Raw genomic sequence first — 22,924 nt, 5'->3', positions numbered from 1 at the left:
CCTGAGTACTGAGCACCCAGCACGCTGAGTACTGAGCACCCAGCACCCCGAGCACTGAGCACCCAGCACCCTGAGTACTGAGCACTGAGCACCCAGCACCCCGAGCACTGAGCACCCAGCACCCTGTGTACTGAGCACTGAGCACCCTGAGTACTAAGCACCCAGCACCCTGAGTACTGAGCACCCAGGACCCTGAGCACGGAGCACCCCGAGCACTGAGCACCCAGCACCCTGAGCACTCAGCACCCAGCACCCCAAGCACTGAGCACCCAGCACCCTGAGCACTGAGCACCCAGCACCCTGAGCACGGAGCACCCCGAGGACTGAGCACCCAGCAGCCTGAGCACTGAGCACCCAGCACCCTGAGTACGGAGCACCCAGCACCCTGAGTACTGAGTACCCAGCACCCTGAGCACTGAGCATCCAGCACCCTGAGTACTGAGCAACGAGCTCCCCGAGCACTGAGCACCCTGAGTACTGAGCACCCAGCACCCCGAGCACTGAGCACCCAGCACCCTGAGCACTGAGCAACCAGCACCCTGAGCACTGAGCACCCAGCACCCTGAGTACTGAGCACCCAGCACGCTGAGTACTGAGCACCCAGCACCCCGAGCACTGAGCACCCAGGCCCCTGAGTACTTAGCACTGAGCACCCAGCACCCCGAGCACTGAGCACCCAGCACCCTGTGTACTGAGCACTGAGCACCCTGAGTACTAAGCACCCAGCACCCTGAGTACTGAGCACCCAGGACCCTGAGGACTGAGCACCGAGCACCCCGAGCACTGAGCACCCAGCACCCTGAGCACTCAGCACCCAGCACCCCGAGCACTGAGCACCCAGCACCCTGAGCACTGAACACCCAGCACCCTGAACATGGAGCACCCCGAGGACTGAGCACCCAGCACCCTGAGCACTGAGCATCCAGCACCTTGAGTACTGAGCACCCAGCATCCCGAGCACTGAGCACCCAGCACCTTGAGTACTGAGAACCGAGCACCCTGAGTACTGAGCACCAAGCACCCTGAGTACTGAGCCCCTAGCACCCTGAGAATGAGCACCCAGCACCATGAGTACTGAGCACCCAGCACCCTGAGTACTGAGCACTAAGAACCCAGAGCACTGAGCACCCAGCAACCCGAGCACGGAGCACCCACGACCCCGAGCACTGAGAACTGAGCACCCAGCACCCTGAGTACTGAGCACCGAGCTCCCCGAACACTGAGCACCCTGAGTACTGAACACCCAGCACCCCGATCACTGAGCACCCAGCACACTGAGCACTGAGCACCCAGCACCCTGAGCACTGAGCACCCAGCACCCTGAGTACTGAGCACACAGCACGCTGAGTACTGAGCACCCAGCACCCCGAGCACTGAGCACCCAGCACCCTGAGTACTGAGCACCGATCACCCTGAGCACTGAGCACCCAGGACCCCGAGCACTGAGCACCCAGCACCCTGAGTACAGAGCACCCAGCACCCCGAGTACTGAGCACCCAGCACCCTGAGCACTGAGCACACAGCACCCTGAGTACTGAGCACCCTGAGTACTGAGCACCGATCACCCTGAGCACTGAGCACCCAGCACCCTGAGTACTGAGCACCCAGCACCCTGAGCACTGAGCACCCAGCACCCTGAGCACTGAGCACCCAGCACCCTGAGTACTGAGCACCCAGCACCCTGATTACTGAGTAACCAGCACCCTGAGCACTGAGCACCCACCACCCTGAGTACTGAGCACCGAGCACCCTGAGTACTGAGCACCCAGCACCCTTAGTACTGAGCACCCAGCACCCTGAGCACTGAGCACCCAGCACCCTGAGTACTGAGCACCCAGCACCACCCTCAGCACTGAGCACCGAGCACCCCGAGGACTAAACACCCAGCACCCTGAGCACTGAGCACCCAGCACCCTGAGTACTGAGCACCCAGCACCCCGAGTACTGAGCACCGAGCACCTCGAGCACTGAGCACCCAGCACCCTGAGTACTGAGCACCCAGCACCCTGAGTACTGAGCACTGAGCACCCCGAGTACTGAGCACCCAGCACCCCGAGCACTGAGCACCTAGCAACCTGAGTACTGAGAACAGATCACCCTGAGTACTGAGCACCCAGCACCCTGAGTACTGAGCCCCCAGCACGCTGAGTACTGAGCACCCAGCACCCCGAGCACTGAGCACCCAGCACCCCGAGAATGAGCACCCAGCACCCTGAGTACTGAGAACCGAGCACCCTGAGTACTGAGCACCCAGCACCCTGAGTACTGAGCCCCTAGCACCCTGAGAATGAGCACCCAGCACCATGAGTACTGAGCACCCAGCACCCTGAGTACTGAGCACTAAGCACCCAGAGCACTGAGAACCCAGCACCCCGAGCACGGAGCACCCAGGACCCCGAGCACTGAGAACTGAGCACCCAGCACCCTGAGTACTGAGCACCGAGCTCCCCGAGCACTGAGCACCCTGAGTACTGAGCACCCAGGACCCTGAGTACTGAGCACCCTGCACCCTGAGTACTGAGCACCCAGCACACTGAGTACTGAGCACCCAGCGTACTGAGCACCGAGCACCCCGAGCACTGAGCACCCAGCACCCTGAGTACTGAGCACCCTGCACCCTGAGTACTGAGCACCCAGCACACTGAGTACTGAGCACCCAGCGTACTGAGCACCCAGCACCTTGAGCACTGAGCACCGAGCACCCCGAGCACTGAGCACCCAGCACCCGGAGTACTGAGCACCCAGCACCCTGCGTACTAAGCACCGAGCACCCTGAGTACTGAGCACCCAGCACTCTGAGCACTGAACACACAGCACCCTGAGTACTGAGCACCTCGAGCACTGAACACCCAGCACCCTGAGTACTGAGCACCGAGCACCCCGAGCACTGAGCACCCAGCACCCCGAGCACTGAGCACCCAGCACCCCGAGCACTGAGCACCCAGCACCCTGAGTTCTGAGCACCCAGCACCCTGAGTACTGAGCACCCTGCACCCTGAGCACTGAGTACCCAGCACACTGAGCACTGAGCACCCAGCACCCTGAGCACTGAGCACACAGCACCCTGAGCACTGAGCACCCAGCACCCTGAGTACTGAGCACTGAGCACCCAGCACCCTGAGTACTGAGAACCCAGCACCCCGAGTACTGAGCACCCAGCACCCTGAGTACTGAGCACCCAGCACCCTGAGCACTGAGCACCCAGCACCCCGAGCACTGAGCAACCAGCACCCTGAGTACTGAGCACCCAGCACCCTGAGCACTGAGCACCCAGCACCCTGAGCACTGAGCACCCAGCACCCTGAGCACTGAGCACCCAGCACCCTGAGTAGTGAGCAACCAACGTACTGAGCACCGAGCACCCCGAGCACTGAGCACCCAGCACCCTGAGTACTGAGCACCGATCACCCCGAGCACTGAGCACCCAGCACCCTGAGTACTGAGCTCCGAGCACCCCGAGCACTGAGCACCCAGCGCCCTGAGCACTGAGCACCCAGCACCCTGAGCACTGAGCACCCAGCACCCTGAGTACTGAGCACCCAGCACCCTGAGTACTGAACACCCAGCACCCTGAGCACTGAGCACTGAGCACCCTGAGCACTGAGTACTGAGCAACCTGAGCACTGAGCACCCAGCACCCCGAGTACTGAGCACGCAGCACCCCGAGCACTGAGCACCCAGCGCCCTGAACACTGAGCACCCAGCACCCTGAGCACTGAGCACTGAGCACCCTGAGCACTGAGCACCCAGCACACCGAGTACTGAGCACTGAGCACCCTGAGTACTGAGCACCAAGCACCCTAAGTACTGAGCACTGAGCACCCTGAGTACTGAGCACCCAGCACCCTGAGCACTGAGTACCCAGCACCCTGAGTACTCAGCACTGAGAACCCTGAGTACTGAGCACCGAGCACCCTGAGTACTGAGCACCCAGCAAGCTGATCACTGAGCACCCAGCACCCTGAGCACTGAGCACTGAGCACACAGCACCCTGAGCACTCAGCACCCAGCACCCCGAGCACTGAACACTCATCACCCCGAGCACAGAGCACCCAGCACCCTGAGCACTGAGCACCCTGTGGACTGAACACCCAGCACCCTGAGCACTGAGCACCCAGCACCCTGAGTACTGAGCACCGATCACCATGAGCACTGAGCACCCAGCACCCCGAGCACTGAGCACCCAGCACCCTGAGTACTGAGCTCCCAGCACCCCGAGCACTAAGCACCCAGTACCCTGAGTACTGAGCACCCTGAGTATTGAGCACCGATCACCCTGAGCTCTGAGCTCCCAGCACCCTGAGTACTGAGCACCCAGCACCCTGAGCACTGAGCACCCAGCACCCTGAGTACTGATCACCCAGCACCCTGAGCACTGAGCACACAGCACCCTGAGTACTGAGCACCCAGCACCCTGAGCACTTAGCACCCAGCACCCTGAGTACTGAGCACCCAGCACCCTGAGCACTGAGCACCCAGCACCCCGAGAATGAGCACCCAGCACCCCGAGTACTGAGCACCGAGCACCCTGAGCACTGAGTACCCAGCACCCTGAGCACTGAACACCCAGCAGCCTGAGTACTGAGCACCCAGCACCCTGAGTACTGAGCACCCAGCACCCTGAGCACTGAGCACCGATCACCCCGAGTACTGAGCACCCAGCCCCCTGAGTACTGAGCAGCCAGCACCCCGAGTACTGAGCACCGAGCACCCTGAGCACTGAGTACCCAGCACCCTGAGCACTGAACACCCAGCACCCTGAACACTGAACATACAGCACCCTGAGTACTGAGCACCTCGAGCACTGAGCACCCAGCACCCTGAGTACTGAGCACTGAGCACCCCGAGCACTGAGCACCCAGCACCCCGAGCACTGAGCACCCAGCACCCTGAGCACTGAGCACCCAGCACCCTTAGTACTGAGCACCCAGTACCCTGAGCACTGAGCACCCAGCACCCTGAGCACTGAGTACTGAGCACCGATCACATCGAGCACTGAGCACCCAGCACCCAGAGTACTGAGCACCCAGCACCCTGAGTACTAAGCACCGAGCACCCTGAGTACTGAGCACCCAGCACCCTGAACACTGAACATACAGCACCCTGAGTACTGAGCACCTCGAGCACTGAGCACCCAGCACCCTGAGTACTGAGCACCGAGCACCCCGAGCACTGAGCACCCAGCACCCCGAGCACTGAGCACCCAGCACCCCGAGCACTGAGCACCCACCACCCTGAGCACTGAGCACCCAGCACCCTGAGCACTGAGCACCCAGCACCCTGAGCACTGAGCACCCAGCACCCTGAGCACTGAGCACCCAGCACCCTGAGTACTGAGCACTGAGCACCTAGCACCCCGAGTATTGAGCACCCAGCACCCTGAGTACTGAGCACTGAGAACCCAGCAACCCGAGCACTGAGCACCCAGCACCCTGAGCACTGAGCAGCCAGCACCCGAGTACTAAGCAACCAGCACCCTGAGTACTGAGGACCCAACACCCTGAGTACTGAGCACTGAGCACCCAGCACCCAGCACCCCGAGCACTGAGCACCCAGCACCCTGAGCACTGAGCACCCAGCACCCTGAGTACTGAGCACCCAGCACCCTGAGCACTGAGCACCCAGCACCCTGAGCACTGAGCACCCAGCACCCTGAGCACTGAGCACACAGCACCCTGAGTACTGAGCACCCAGGACCCTGAGTACTGAGCACTGAGCACCCAGCACCCCGAGCACTGAGCACCCAGCACCCTGAGTACTGAGCACTGAGCACCCAGCACCCTGAGTACTGAGCACTGAGCACCCAGCACCCCGAGCACTGAGCACCCAGCACCCTGAGCACTGAGCACCCAGCACCCGAGTACTGAGCACCCAGCACAATGAGTACTGAGCACCCAGCACCCTGAATACTGAGCACCCAGCACCCCGAGTACTGAGCACCCAGCACCCTGAGTACTGAGCACCCAGCACCCTGAGCACTGAGCACCCAGCACCCCGAGCACTGAGCACCCAGCACCCTGAGTACTGAGCACCCAGCACCCTGAGCACTGAGCACCCAGCACCCTGAGCACTGAGCACCCAGCACCCTGAGCACTGAGCACCCAGCACCCTGAATAGTGAGCACCCAACGTACTGAGCACCGAGCACCCTGAGCACTGAGCACCCAGCACCCTGAGCACTGAGCACCCAGCACCCTGAGCACTGAGCACCCAGCACCCAAGTACTGAGCACCCAGCACCATGAGTACTGAGCACCCAGCACCCTGAGTACTGAGCACCGAGCACCCTGAGCACTGTGCACACAGCACCCTGAGCACTGAGCACCCAGGACCCTGAGCACTGAGGACCCAGCAGCCTGAGTAGTGAGCACCCAACGTACTGAGCACCGAGCACCCTGAGCACTGAGCACCCAGCACCCCGAGTACTGAGCACCCAGCACCCCGAGCACTGAGCACCCAGCGCCCTGAACACTGAGCACCCAGCACCCTGAGCACTGAGCACTGAGCACCCTGAGCACTGAGCACCCAGCACACCGAGTACTGAGCACTGAGCACCCTGAGTACTGAGCACCAAGCACCCTAAGTACTGAGCACTGAGCACCCTGAGTACTGAGCACCCAGCACCCTGAGCACTGAGTACCCAGCACCCTGAGTACTGAGCACTGAGAACCCTGAGTACTGAGCACCGAGCACCCTGAGTACTGAGCACCCAGCACGCTGATCACTGAGCACCCAGCACCCTGAGCACTGAGCACTGAGCACACAGCACCCAGAGCACTGAGCACCCAGCACCCCGAGCACTGAACACCCAGCACCCCGAGCACTGAGCACCCAGCACCCTGAGCACTGAGCACCCTGTGGACTGAACACCCAGCACCCTGAGCACTGAGCACCCAGCACCCTGAGTACTGAGCACCGATCACCCTGAGCACTGAGCACCCAGCACCCCGAGCACTGAGCACCCAGCACCCTGAGTACTGAGCTCCCAGCACCCCGAGCACTAAGCACCCAGTACCCTGAGTACTGAGCACCCTGAGTATTGAGCACCGATCACCCTGAGCACTGAGCTCCCAGCACCCTGAGTACTGAGCACCCAGCACCCTGAGCACTGAGCACCCAGCACCCTGAGTACTGATCACCCAGCACCCTGAGCACTGAGCACACAGCACCCTGAGTACTGAGCACCCAGCACCCTGAGCACTGAGCACCCAGCACCCTGAGTACTGAGCACCCAGCACCCTGAGCACTGAGCACCCAGCACCCCGAGAATGAGCACCCAGCACCCCGAGTACTGAGCACCGAGCACCCTGAGCACTGAGTACCCAGCACCCTGAGCACTGAACACCCAGCAGCCTGAGTACTGAGCACCCAGCACCCTGAGTACTGAGCACCCAGCACCCTGAGCACTGAGCACCGATCACCCCGAGTACTGAGCACCCAGCCCCCTGAGTACTGAGCAGCCAGCACCCCGAGTACTGAGCACCGAGCACCCTGAGCACTGAGTACCCAGCACCCTGAGCACTGAACACCCAGCACCCTGAACACTGAACATACAGCACCCTGAGTACTGAGCACCTCGAGCACTGAGCACCCAGCACCCTGAGTACTGAGCACCGAGCACCCCGAGCACTGAGCACCCAGCACCCCGAGCACTGAGCACCCAGCACCCTGACCACTGAGCACCCAGCACCCTTAGTACTGAGCACCCAGTACCCTGAGCACTGAGCACCCAGCACCCAGAGTACTGAGCACCCAGCACCCTGAGTACTAAGCACCGAGCACCCTGAGTACTGAGCACCCAGCACCCTGAACACTGAACATACAGCACCCTGAGTACTGAGCACCTCGAGCACTGAGCACCCAGCACCCTGAGTACTGAGCACCGAGCACCCCGAGCACTGAGCACCCAGCACCCCGAGCACTGAGCACCCAGCACCCCGAGCACTGAGCACCCACCACCCTGAGCACTGAGCACCCAGCACCCTGAGCACTGAGCACCCAGCACCCTGAGCACTGAGCACCCAGCACCCTGAGTACTGAGCACTGAGCACCTAGCACCCCGAGTATTGAGCACCCAGCACCCTGAGTACTGAGCACTGAGCACCCAGCACCCCGAGCACTGAGCACCCAGCACCCTGAGCACTGAGCAGCCAGCACCCGAGTACTAAGCAACCAGCACCCTGAGTACTGAGGACCCAACACCCTGAGTACTGAGCACTGAGCACCCAGCACCCAGCACCCCGAGCACTGAGCACCAAGCACCCTGAGCACTGAGCACCCAGCACCCTGAGTACTGAGCACCCAGCACCCTGAGTACTGAGCACTGAGCACCCAGCACCCTGAGTACTGAGCACTGAGCACCCAGCACCCCGAGCACTGAGCACCCAGCACCCTGAGCACTGAGCACACAGCACCCGAGTACTGAGCACCCAGCACAATGAGTACTGAGCACCCAGCACCCTGAATACTGAGCACCCAGCACCCCGAGTACTGAGCACCCAGCACCCTGAGTACTGAGCACCCAGCACCCTGAGCACTGAGCACCCAGCACCCTGAATAGTGAGCACCCAGCACCCCGAGTACTGAGCACCCAGCACCCTGAGCACTGAGCACCCAGCACCCTGAGCACTGAGCACCCAGCACCCTGAGCACTGAGCACCCAGCACCCTGAATAGTGAGCACCCAACGTACTGAGCACCGAGCACCCTGAGCACTGAGCACCCTGCACCCTGAGCACTGAGTACCCAGCACCCTGAGCACTGAGCACCCAGCACCCAAGTACTGAGCACCCAGCACGCTGAGTACTGAGCACCCAGCACCCTGAGTACTGAGCACCGAGCACCCTGAGCACTGAGCACACAGCACCCTGAGCACTGAGCACCCAGGACCCTGAGCACTGAGGACCCAGCAGCCTGAGTAGTGAGCACCCAACGTACTGAGCACCGAGCACCCTGAGCACTGAGCACCCAGCACCCCGAGTACTGAGCACCCAGCACCCCGAGCACTGAGCACCCAGCGCCCTGAACACTGAGCACCCAGCACCCTGAGCACTGAGCACCCTGAGCACTGAGCACCCAGCACACCGAGTACTGAGCACTGAGCACCCTGAGTACTGAGCACCAAGCACCCTAAGTACTGAGCACTGAGCACCCTGAGTACTGAGCACCCAGCACCCTGAGCACTGAGTACCCAGCACCCTGAGTACTGAGCACCGAGCACCCTGAGCACTGAGTACCCAGCACCCTGAGCACTGAACACCCAGCACCCTGAACACTGAACATACAGCACCCTGAGTACTGAGCACCTCGAGCACTGAGCACCCAGCACCCTGAGTACTGAGCACCGAGCACCCCGAGCACTGAGCACCCAGCACCCCGAGCACTGAGCACCCAGCACCCTGAGCACTGAGCACCCAGCACCCTTAGTACTGAGCACCCAGTACCCTGAGCACTGAGCACCCAGCACCCTGAGCACTGAGTACTGAGCACCGATCACATCGAGCACTGAGCACCCAGCACCCAGAGTACTGAGCACCCAGCACCCTGAGTACTAAGCACCGAGCACCCTGAGTACTGAGCACCCAGCACCCTGAACACTGAACATACAGCACCCTGAGTACTGAGCACCTCGAGCACTGAGCACCCAGCACCCTGAGTACTGAGCACCGAGCACCCCGAGCACTGAGCACCCAGCACCCCGAGCACTGAGCACCCAGCACCCCGAGCACTGAGCACCCACCACCCTGAGCACTGAGCACCCAGCACCCTGAGCACTGAGCACCCAGCACCCTGAGCACTGAGCACCCAGCACCCTGAGCACTGAGCACCCAGCACCCTGAGTACTGAGCACTGAGCACCTAGCACCCCGAGTATTGAGCACCCAGCACCCTGAGTACTGAGCACTGAGCACCCAGCACCCCGAGCACTGAGCACCCAGCACCCTGAGCACTGAGCAGCCAGCACCCGAGTACTAAGCAACCAGCACCCTGAGTACTGAGGACCCAACACCCTGAGTACTGAGCACTGAGCACCCAGCACCCAGCACCCCGAGCACTGAGCACCCAGCACCCTGAGCACTGAGCACCCAGCACCCTGAGTACTGAGCACCCAGCACCCTGAGCACTGAGCACCCAGCACCCTGAGCACTGAGCACCCAGCACCCTGAGCACTGAGCACACAGCACCCTGAGCACTGAGCACACAGCACCCTGAGTACTGAGCACCCAGGACCCTGAGTACTGAGCACCCAGCACCCCGAGCACTGAGCACCCAGCACCCTGAGTACTGAGCACCGAGCACCAAGAGTACTGAGCACCGAGCATCCTGAGCACTGAGCACCGAGCACCCCGAGCACTGAGCACCTAGCACCCTGAGTACTGAGCACCCAGAACCAAGAGTACTGAGCTCCGAGCACCCCGAGCACTGAGCACCCAGCACCCTGATTAATGAGCACCCAGCACCCCGAGTACTGAGCACCGAGCACCGTGAGTACTGAGCACCCAGCACCCTGAGTACTGAGCACCCAGCACCCTGAGCACTGAGCACAAAGCACGCTGAGTACTGAGCACTGAGCACCCTGAGTACTGAGCACCAAGGACCCTGAGCACTGAGCACCCAGCACGCTGAGTTCTGAGCGCTGAGCACCCTGAGTACTGAGCACCGAGCACCCTGAGTACTGAGCACCCAGCACCCTGAGCACTGAGCAGCCAGCACCCTGAGCACTGAGCACCCAGCTCCCCGAGCACTGAGCACCCAGCACCCTCAGCACTGAGCACCCAGCACCCCGAGTACTGAGCACCCAGCACCCTGAGTACTGAGCACCGAGCACCCCGAGCACTGAGCACCCAGCACCCCGAGCACTGAGAACACAGCACCCCGAGAATTAGCACCCAGCACCCTGAGTACTGAGAACCGAGTACCCTCAGTACTGAGCACCCAGCACGCTGAGCACTGAGCACCCAGCACCCCGAGTACTGAGCAAACAGCACACTGAGCACTGAGCACCCAGCACCCCGAGAATGAGCACCCAGCACCCTGAGTACTGAGCTACCAGCACCCTGAGTACTGAGCACCCTGAGGACTGAGCACCGATCACGCTGAGCACTGTGCACCCAGCACCCTGAGGACTGAGCACCCAGCACCCTGAGTACTGAGCACCGAGCACCCCGAGTACTGAGCACCCAGCACCCTGAGCACTGAGCACCTAGCAACCCGAGCACTGAGCACGCAGCACCCTGAGTACTGAGCACCCAGCACCCCGAGCCCTGAGCACACAGCACCCTGAGTACTGAGCACCCTGAGTACTGAGCACCTAGCACCCCGAGCACTGAGCACCCAGCACCCTGAGCACTGAGCACCCTGCACAATGAGTACTGAGCATCAAGCACCCTGAGCACTGAGCACCCAGCACCCTGAGCACTGAGCACCCAGCACCCTGAGGACTGAGCACCCAGCACCCTGAGTACTGAGCACCCAACGTACTGAGCATCGAGCACCCTGAGCACTGAGCACCCAGCACCCTGAGTACTGAGCATCGAGCACCCCGAGCACTAAGCACCCAGCACCCTGAACACTGAGCACCCAGCACCCCAAGCACTGAGCACCCAGCATCCTGAGTACTGAGCACCCAGCACCCTGAGTACTGAGCACCCAGCACCTTGAGTACTGAGCACCCAGCACCCCGAGCACTGAGCACCCAGCACCCTGAGTACTGAGCACCGAGCACCAAGAGTACTGAGCACCGAGCATCCTGAGCACTGAGCACCGAGCACCCCGAGCACTGAGCACCTAGCACCCTGAGTACTGAGCACCCAGAACCAAGAGTACTGAGCACCGAGCACCCCGAGCACTGAGCACCCAGCACCCTGAGTAATGAGCACCCAGCACCCCGAGTACTGAACACCGAGCACCGTGAGTACTGAGCACCCAGCACCCTGAGTACTGAGCACCCAGCACCCTGAGCACTGAGCACAAAGCACGCTGAGTACTGAGCACTGAGCACCCTGAGTAATGAGCACCAAGGACCCTGAGCACTGAGCACCCAGCACGCTGAGTACTGAGCGCTGAGCACCCTGAGTACTGAGCACCGAGCACCCTGAGTACTGAGCACCCAGCACCCTGAGCACTGAGCAGCCAGCACCCTGAGCACTGAGCACCCAGCTCCCCGAGCACTGAGCACCCAGCACCCTGAGCACTGAGCACCCAGCACCCCGAGTACTGAGCAACCAGCACCCTGAGTACTGAGCACCGAGCACCCCGAGCACTGAGCACCCAGCACCCCGAGCACTGAGAACCCAGCACCCCGAGAATTAGCACCCAGCACCCTGAGTACTGAGAACCGAGTACCCTCAGTACTGAGCACCCAGCACGCTGAGCACTGAGCACCCAGCACCCCGAGTACTGAGCAAACAGCACACCGAGCACTGAGCACCCAGCACCCCGAGAATGAGCACCCAGCACCCTGAGTACTGAGCACCCAGCACCCTGAGTACTGAGCACCATGAGGACTGAGCACCGATCACCCTGAGCACTGAGCACCCAGCACCCTGAGTACTGAGCACCCAGCACCCTGAGTACTGAGCACCGAGCACCCCGAGTACTGAGCACCCAGCACCCTGAGCACTGAGCACCTAGCAACCCGAGCACTGAGCACGCAGCACCCTGAGTACTGAGCACCCAGCACTCCGAGCCCTGAGCACACAGCACCCTGAGTACTGAGCACCCTGAGTACTGAGCACCTAGCACCCCGAGCACTGAGCACCCAGCACCCTGAGCACTGAGCACCCAGCACCCTGAGCACTGAGCACCCAGGACCCTGAGCACTGAGCACCCAGCACCCTGAGTACTGAGCACCCAACCTACTGAGCATCGAGCACCCCGAGCACTGAGCACCCAGCATTCTGAGTACTGAGCACCGAGCACCCCGAGTACTGAGCACCCAGCACCCTGAGCACTGAGCACCCAGCACCCTGAGTACTGAGCACCGAGAACCCTGAGTACTGAGCACCCAGCACCCCGCGCACTGAGCACCCTGAGTACTGAGCACTAAGCACCCTGAGCGCTGATCACCCAGCACCCCAAGCACGGAGCACCCAGGACACCCAGCACTTAGTACTGAGCACCCAGCACCCTGAGTACTGAGCACCGAGCTCCCCGAGCACTGAGCACCCTGAGTACTGAGCACCCAGCACCCCGATCACAGAGCACACAGCACCCTCAGCACTGAGCACCTAGCACCCCGAGCACTGAGCACCCAGCACCCTGAGTACTGAGCACACTGAGGACTGAGCACCGATCCCCCTGAGCACTGAGCACCCAGCACCCTGAGTACTGAGCACCCAGCACCCTGAGTACTGAGCACCCAGCACCCTGAGCACTGAGCACGCAGCACCCTGAGTACTGAGCACCCAGCACCCTGAGTACTGAGCACCCAGCACCCTGAGTACTGAGAACCCAGCACCCTGAGTACTGAGCACCCAGCACCCTGAGTACTGAGCACTGAGCACCCCGAGTACTGAGCACCCAGCACCCCGAGCACTAAGCACCCAGCACCCTGAACACTGAGCACCCAGCACCCCAAGCACTGAGCACCCAGCAACCTGAGTACTGAGCACCCAGCACCCTGAGTACTGAGCACCCAGCACCCTGAGTACTGAGCACCCAGCACCCCGAGCACTGAGCACCCAGCACCCTGAGTACTGAGCACCGAGCACCAAGAGTACTGAGCACCGAGCATCCTGAGCACTGAGCACCGAGCACCCCGAGCACTGAGCACCTAGCACCCTGAGTACTGAGCACCCAGAACCAAGAGTACTGAGCACCGAGCACCCCGAGCACTGAGCACCCAGCACCCTGAGTAATGAGCACCCAGCACCCCGAGTACTGAGCACCGAGCACCGTGAGTACTGAGCACCCAGCACCCTGAGTACTGAGCACCCAGCACCCTGAGCACTGAGCACAAAGCACGCTGAGTACTGAGCACTGAGCACCCTGAGTACTGAGCACCAAGGACCCTGAGCACTGAGCACCCAGCACGCTGAGTACTGAGCGCTGAGCACCCTGAGTACTGAGCACCGAGCACCCTGAGTACTGAGCACCCAGCACCCTGAGCACTGAGCAGCCAGCACCCTGAGCACTGAGCACCCAGCTCCCCGAGCACTGAGCACCCAGCACCCTGAGCACTGAGCACCCAGCACCCCGAGTACTGAGCACCCAGCACCCTGAGTACTGAGCACCGAGCACCCCGAGCACTGAGCACCCAGCACCCCGAGCACTGAGAACCCAGCACCCCGAGAATTAGCACCCAGCACCCTGAGTACTGAGAACCGAGTACCCTCAGTACTGAGCACCCAGCACGCTGAGCACTGAGCACCCAGCACCCCGAGTACTGAGCACCCAGCACCCCGAGAATGAGCACCCAGCACCCTGAGTACTGAGCACCCAGCACCCTGAGTACTGAGCACCCTGAGGACTGAGCACCGATCACCCTGAGCACTGAGCACCCAGCACCCTCAGTACTGAGCACCCAGCACCCTGAGTACTGAGCACCGAGCACCCCGAGTACTGAGCACCCAGCACCCTGAGCACTGAGCACCTAGCAACCCGAGCACTGAGCACGCAGCACCCTGAGTACTGAGCACCCAGCACCCCGAGCCCTGAGCACACAGCACCCTGAGTACTGAGCACCCTGAGTACTGAGCACCTAGCACCCCGAGCACTGAGCACCCAGCACCCTGAGCACTGAGCACCCTGCACCCTGAGTACTGAGCATCAAGCACCCTGAGCACTGAGCACCCAGCACCCTGAGCACTGAGCACCCAGGACCCTGAGCACTGAGCACCCAGCACCCTGAGTACTGAGCACCCAACCTACTGAGCATCGAGCACCCCGAGCACTGAGCACCCAGCATCCTGAGTACTGAGCACCGAGCACCCCGAGTACTGAGCACCCAGCACCCTGAGCACTGAGCACCCAGCACCCTGAGTACTGAGCACCGAGAACCCTGGGTACTGAGCACACAGCACCCTGAGCACTGAGCACCCTGAGTACTGAGCACTAAGCACCCTGAGCGCTGATCACCCAGCACCCCAAGCACGGAGCACCCAGGACACCAAGCACTGAGTACTGAGCACCCAGCACCCTGAGTACTGAGCATCGAGCACCCCGAGCACTAAGCACCCAGCACCCTGAACACTGAGCACCCAGCACCCCAAGCACTGAGCACCCAGCAACCTGAGTACTGAGCACCCAGCACCCTGAGTACTGAGCACCCCGAGCACTGAGCACCCTGAGTACTGAGCACCCAGCACCCCGATCACAGAGCACACAGCACCCTCAGCACTGAGCACCCAGCACCCCGAGCACTGAGAACACAGCACCCCGAGAATTAGCACCCAGCACCCTGAGTACTGAGAACCGAGTACCCTCAGTACTGAGCACCCAGCACGCTGAGCACTGAGCACCCAGCACCCCGAGTACTGAGCAAACAGCACACCGAGCACTGAGCACCCAGCACCCCGAGAATGAGCACCCAGCACCCTGAGTACTGAGCACCCAGCACCCTGAGTACTGAGCACCCTGAGGACTGAGCACCGATCACGCTGAGCACTGAGCACCCAGCACCCTGAGTACTGAGCACCCAGCACCCTGAGTACTGAGCACCGAGCACCCCGAGTACTGAGCACCCAGCACCCTGAGCACTGAGCACCTAGCAACCCGAGCACTGAGCACGCAGCACCCTGAGTACTGAGCACCCAGCACCCCGAGCCCTGAGCACACAGCACCCTGAGTACTGAGCACCCTGAGTACTGAGCACCTAGCACCCCGAGCACTGAGCACCCAGCACCCTGAGCACTGAGCACCCTGCAAAATGAGTACTGAGCATCAAGCACCCTGAGCACTGAGCACCCAGCACCCTGAGCACTGAGCACCCAGCACCCTGAGGACTGAGCACCCAGCACCCTGAGTACTGAGCACCCAACATACTGAGCATCGAGCACCCCGAGCACTGAGCACCCAGCACCCTGAGTACTGAGCATCGAGCACCCCGAGCACTAAGCACCCAGCACCCTGAACACTGAGCACCCAGCACCCCAAGCACTGAGCACCCAGCAACATGAGTACTGAGCACCCAGCACCCTGAGTACTGAGCACCCAGCACCCTGAGTACTGAGCACCCAGCACCCCGAACACTGAGCACCCAGCACCCTGAGTACTGAGCACCGAGCACCAAGAGTACTGAGCACCGAGCATCCTGAGCACTGAGCACCGAGCACCCCGAGCACTGAGCACCTAGCACCCTGAGTACTGAGCACCCAGAACCAAGAGTACTGAGCACCGAGCACCCCGAGCACTGAGCACCCAGCACCCTGAGTAATGAGCACCCAGCACCCCGAGTACTGAGCACCGAGCACCGTGAGTACTGAGCACCCAGCACCCTGAGTACTGAGCACCCAGCACCCTGAGCACTGAGCACAAAGCACGCTGAGTACTGAGCACTGAGCACCCTGAGTACTGAGCACCAAGGACCCTGAGCACTGAGCACCCAGCACGCTGAGTACTGAGCGCTGAGCACCCTGAGTACTGAGCACCGAGCACCCTGAGTACTGAGCACCCAGCACCCTGAGCACTGAGCAGCCAGCACCCTGAGCACTGAGCACCCAGCTCCCCGGGCACTGAGCACCCAGCACCCTGAGCACTGAGCACCAAGCACCCCGAGTACTGAGCACCCAGCACCCTGAGTACTGAGCACCGAGCACCCCGAGCACTGAGCACCCAGCACCCCGAGCACTGAGAACCCAGCACCCCGAGAATTAGCACCCAGCACCCTGAGTACTGAGAACCGAGTACCCTCAGTACTGAGCACCCAGCACGCTGAGCACTGAGCACCCAGCACCCCGAGTACTGAGCAAACAGCACACCGAGCACTGAGCACCCAGCACCCCGAGAATGAGCACCCAGCACCCTGAGTACTGAGCACCCAGCACCCTGAGTACTGAGCACCATGAGGACTGAGCACCGATCACCCTGAGCACTGAGCACCCAGCACCCTGAGTACTGAGCACCCAGCACCCTGAGTACTGAGCACCGAGCACCCCGAGTACTGAGCACCCAGCACCCTGAGCACTGAGCACCTAGCAACCCGAGCACTGAGCACGCAGCACCCTGAGTACTGAGCACCCAGCACTCCGAGCCCTGAGCACACAGCACCCTGAGTACTGAGCACCCTGAGTACTGAGCACCTAGCACCCCGAGCACTGAGCACCCAGCACCCTGAGCACTGAGCACCCAGCACCCTGAGCACTGAGCACCCAGGACCCTGAGCACTGAGCACCCAGCACCCTGAGTACTGAGCACCCAACCTACTGAGCATCGAGCACCCCGAGCACTGAGCACCCAGCATTCTGAGTACTGAGCACCGAGCACCCCGAGTACTGAGCACCCAGCACCCTGAGCACTGAGCACCCAGCACCCTGAGTACTGAGCACCGAGAACCCTGAGTACTGAGCACCCAGCACCCCGCGCACTGAGCACCCTGAGTACTGAGCACTAAGCACCCTGAGCGCTGATCACCCAGCACCCCAAGCACGGAGCACCCAGGACACCCAGCACTTAGTACTGAGCACCCAGCACCCTGAGTACTGAGCACCGAGCTCCCCGAGCACTGAGCACCCTGAGTACTGAGCACCCAGCACCCCGATCACAGAGCACACAGCACCCTCAGCACTGAGCACCTAGCACCCCGAGCACTGAGCACCCAGCACCCTGAGTACTGAGCACACTGAGGACTGAGCACCGATCACCCTGAGCACTGAGCACTCAGCACCCTGAGTACTGAGCACCCAGCACCCTGAGTACTGAGCACCCAGCACCCTGAGCACTGAGCACGCAGCACCCTCAGTACTGAGCACCCAGCACCCTGAGTACTGAGCACTGAGCACCCCGAGTACTGAGCACCCAGCACCCCGAGCACTAAGCACCCAGCACCCTGAACACTGAGCACCCAGCACCCCAAGCACTGAGCACCCAGCAACCTGAGTACTGAGCACCCAGCACCCTGAGTACTGAGCACCCAGCACCCTAAGTACTGAGCACCCAGCACCCCAAGCACTGAGCACCCAGCACCCTGAGTACTGAGCACCGAGCACCAAGAGTACTGAGCACCGAGCATCCTGAGCACTGAGCACCGAGCACCCCGAGCACTGAGCACCTAGCACCCTGAGTACTGAGCACCCAGAACCAAGAGTACTGAGCACCGAGCACCCCGAGCACTGAGCACCCAGCACCCTGAGTAATGAGCACACAGCACCCCGAGTACTGAGCACCGAGCACCGTGAGTACTGAGCACCCAGCACCCTGAGTACTGAGCACCCAGCACCCTGAGCACTGAGCACAAAGCACGCTGAGTACTGAGCACTGAGCACCCTGAGTACTGAGCACCAAGGACCCTGAGCACTGAGCACCCAGCACGCTGAGTACTGAGCGCTGAGCACCCTGAGTACTGAGCACCGAGCACCCTGAGTACTGAGCACCCAGCACCCTGAGCACTGAGCAGCCAGCACCCTGAGCACTGAGCACCCAGCTCCCCGAGCACTGAGCACCCAGCACCCTGAGCACTGAGCACCCAGCACCCCGAGTACTGAGCACCCAGCACCCTGATTACTGAGCACCGAGCACCCCGAGCACTGAGCACCCAGCACCCCGAGCACTGAGAACCCAGCACCCCGAGAATTAGCACCCAGCACCCTGAGTACTGAGAACCGAGTACCCTCAGTACTGAGCACCCAGCACGCTGAGCACTGAGCACCCAGCACCCCGAGTGCTGAGCAAACAGCACACCGAGCACTGAGCACCCAGCACCCCGAGAATGAGCACCCAGCACCCTGAGTACTGAGCACCCAGCACCCTGAGTACTGAGCACCGAGCACCCCGAGTACTGAGCACCCAGCACCCTGAGCACTGAGCACCCAGCACCCTGAGTACTGAGCACCGAGAACCCTGGGTACTGAGCACCCAGCACCCTGAGCACTGAGCACCCTGAGGACTGAGCACCGATCACCCTGAGCACTGAGCACCCAGCACCCTCAGTACTGAGCACCCAGCACCCTGAGTACTGAGCACCGAGCACCCCGAGTACTGAGCACCCAGCACCCTGAGCACTGAGCACCTAGCAACCCGAGCACTGAGCACGCAGCACCCTGAGTACTGAGCACCCAGCACCCCGAGCCCTGAGCACACAGCACCCTGAGTACTGAGCACCCTGAGTACTGAGCACCTAGCACCCCGAGCACTGAGCACCCAGCACCCTGAGCACTGAGCACCCTGCACCCTGAGTACTGAGCATCAAGCACCCTGAGCACTGAGCACCCAGCACCCTGAGCACTGAGCACCCAGGACCCTGAGCACTGAGCACCCAGCACCCTGAGTACTGAGCACCCAACCTACTGAGCATCGAGCACCCCGAGCACTGAGCACCCTGAGTACTGAGCACCCAGCACCCCGATCACAGAGCACACAGCACCCTCAGCACTGAGCACCCAGCACCCCGAGCACTGAGCACCCAGCACCCTGAGTACTGAGCACACTGAGGACTGAGCACCGATCACCCTGAGCACTGAGCACCCAGCACCCTGAGTACTGAGCACCCAGCACCCTGAGTACTGAGCACCCAGCACCCTGAGCACTGAGCACGCAGCACCCTGAGTACTGAGCACCCAGCACCCTGAGTACTGAGCACCCAGCACCCTGAGTACTGAGCACCCTGAGTACTGAGCACCGAGCTCCCCGAGCACTGAGCACCCTGAGTACTGAGCACCCAGCACCCCGATCACAGAGCACACAGCACCCTCAGCACTGAGCACCCAGCACCCCGAGCACTGAGCACCCAGCACCCTGAGTACTGAGCACACTGAGGACTGAGCACCGATCACCCTGAGCACTGAGCACCCAGCACCCTGAGTACTGAGCACCCAGCACCCTGAGTACTGAGCACCCAGCACCCTGAGCACTGAGCACGCAGCACCCTGAGTACTGAGCACCCAGCACCCTGAGTACTGAGCACCCAGCACCCTGAGTACTGTGCACCCAGCACCCTGAGTACTGAGCACCCAGCAGCCAACATACTGAGCATCGAGCACCCCGAGCACTGAGCACCCAGCACCCTGAGTACTGAGCACCGAGCACCCCGAGTACTGAGCACCCAGCACCCTGAGCACTGAGCACCCAGCACCCTGAGTACTGAGCACCCAGAACCCTGCGTACTGAGCACCCAGCACCCCGAGCACTGAGCACCCTGAGTACTGAGCACTAAGCACCCTGAGTGCTGAGCACCCAGCACCCCAAGCACGGAGCACCCAGGACCCCGAGCACTGAGTACTGAGCACCCAGCACCCTGAGTACTGAGCACCGACCTCCCCGAGCACTGAGCACCCTGAGTACTGAGCACCCAGCACCCCGATCACAGAGCACACAGCATCCTCAGCACTGAGCACCCAGCACCCCGAGCACTGAGCACCCAGCACCCTGAGTACTGAGCACACTGAGGACTGAGCACCGATCACCCTGAGCACTGAGCACCCAGCACCCTGAGTACTGAGCACCCAGCACCCTGAGTACTGAGCACCCAGCACCCTGAGCACTGAGCACGCAGCACCCTGAGTACTGAGCACCCAGCACCCTGAGTACTGAGCACCCAGCACCCTGAGTACTGAGCACCCAGCACCCCGAGCACTGAGCACCCAGCACCCTGAGTACTGAGCACCGAGCACCAAGAGTACTGAGCACCGAGCATCCTGAGCACTGAGCACCGAGCACCCCGAGCACTGAGCACCTAGCACCCTGAGTACTGAGCACCCAGAACCAAGAGTACTGAGCACCGAGCACCCCGAGCACTGAGCACCCAGCACCCTGAGTAATGACCACCCAGCACCCCGAGTACTGAGCACCGAGCACCGTGAGTACTGAACACCCAGCACCCTGAGTACTGAGCACCCAGCACCCTGAGCACTGAGCACAAAGCACGCTGAGTACTGAGCACTGAGCACCCTGAGTACTGAGCACCAAGGACCCTGAGCACTGAGCACCCAGCACGCTGAGTACTGAGCGCTGAGCACCCTGAGTACTGAGCACCGAGCACCCTGAGTACTGAGCACCCAGCACCCTGAGCACTGAGCAGCCAGCACCCTGAGCACTGAGCACCCAGCTCCCCGGGCACTGAGCACCCAGCACCCTGAGCACTGAGCACCAAGCACCCCGAGTACTGAGCACCCAGCACCCTGAGTACTGAGCACCGAGCACCCCGAGCACTGAGCACCCAGCACCCCGAGCACTGAGAACCCAGCACCCCGAGAATTAGCACCCAGCACCCTGAGTACTGAGAACCGAGTACCCTCAGTACTGAGCACCCAGCACGCTGAGCACTGAGCACCCAGCACCCCGAGTACTGAGCAAACAGCACACCGAGCACTGAGCACCCAGCACCCCGAGAATGAGCACCCAGCACCCTGAGTCCTGAGCACCCAGCACCCTGAGTACTGAGCACCATGAGGACTGAGCACCGATCACCCTGAGCACTGAGCACCCAGCACCCTGAGTACTGAGCACCCAGCACCCTGAGTACTGAGCACCGAGCACCCCGAGTACTGAGCACCCAGCACCCTGAGCACTGAGCACCTAGCAACCCGAGCACTGAGCACGCAGCACCCTGAGTACTGAGCACCCAGCACTCCGAGCCCTGAGCACACAGCACCCTGAGTACTGAGCACCCTGAGTACTGAGCACCTAGCACCCCGAGCACTGAGCACCCAGCACCCTGAGCACTGAGCACCCAGCACCCTGAGCACTGAGCACCCAGGACCCTGAGCACTGAGCACCCAGCACCCTGAGTACTGAGCACCCAACCTACTGAGCATCGAGCACCCCGAGCACTGAGCACCCAGCATTCTGAGTACTGAGCACCGAGCACCCCGAGTACTGAGCACCCAGCACCCTGAGCACTGAGCACCCAGCACCCTGAGTACTGAGCACCGAGAACCCTGAGTACTGAGCACCCAGCACCCCGCGCACTGAGCACCCTGAGTACTGAGCACTAAGCACCCTGAGCGCTGATCACCCAGCACCCCAAGCACGGAGCACCCAGGACACCCAGCACTTAGTACTGAGCACCCAGCACCCTGAGTACTGAGCACCGAGCTCCCCGAGCACTGAGCACCCTGAGTACTGAGCACCCAGCACCCCGATCACAGAGCACACAGCACCCTCAGCACTGAGCACCTAGCACCCCGAGCACTGAGCACCCAGCACCCTGAGTACTGAGCACACTGAGGACTGAGCACCGATCACCCTGAGCACTGAGCACTCAGCACCCTGAGTACTGAGCACCCAGCACCCTGAGTACTGAGCACCCAGCACCCTGAGCACTGAGCACGCAGCACCCTGAGTACTGAGCACCCAGCACCCTGAGTACTGAGCACTGAGCACCCCGAGTACTGAGCACCCAGCACCCCGAGCACTAAGCACCCAGCACCCTGAACACTGAGCACCCAGCACCCCAAGCACTGAGCACCCAGCAACCTGAGTACTGAGCACCCAGCACCCTGAGTACTGAGCACCCAGCACCCTGAGTACTGAGCACCCAGCACCCCGAGCACTGAGCACCCAGCACCCTGAGTACTGAGCACCGAGCACCAAGAGTACTGAGCACCGAGCATCCTGAGCACTGAGCACCGAGCACCCCGAGCACTGAGCACCTAGCACCCTGAGTACTGAGCACCCAGAACCAAGAGTACTGAGCACCGAGCACCCCGAGCACTGAGCACCCAGCACCCTGAGTAATGAGCACACAGCACCCCGAGTACTGAGCACCGAGCACCGTGAGTACTGAGCACCCAGCACCCTGAGTACTGAGCACCCAGCACCCTGAGCACTGAGCA

This window comes from Microtus oregoni, unplaced genomic scaffold (assembly GCF_018167655.1).
Source record: "Microtus oregoni isolate MIOR12 unplaced genomic scaffold, Mior012 000051F_ref0000332, whole genome shotgun sequence".
Lineage (NCBI taxonomy): Eukaryota > Metazoa > Chordata > Mammalia > Rodentia > Cricetidae > Microtus > Microtus oregoni.
Note: the sequence above shows the minus strand (reverse complement) of the source record.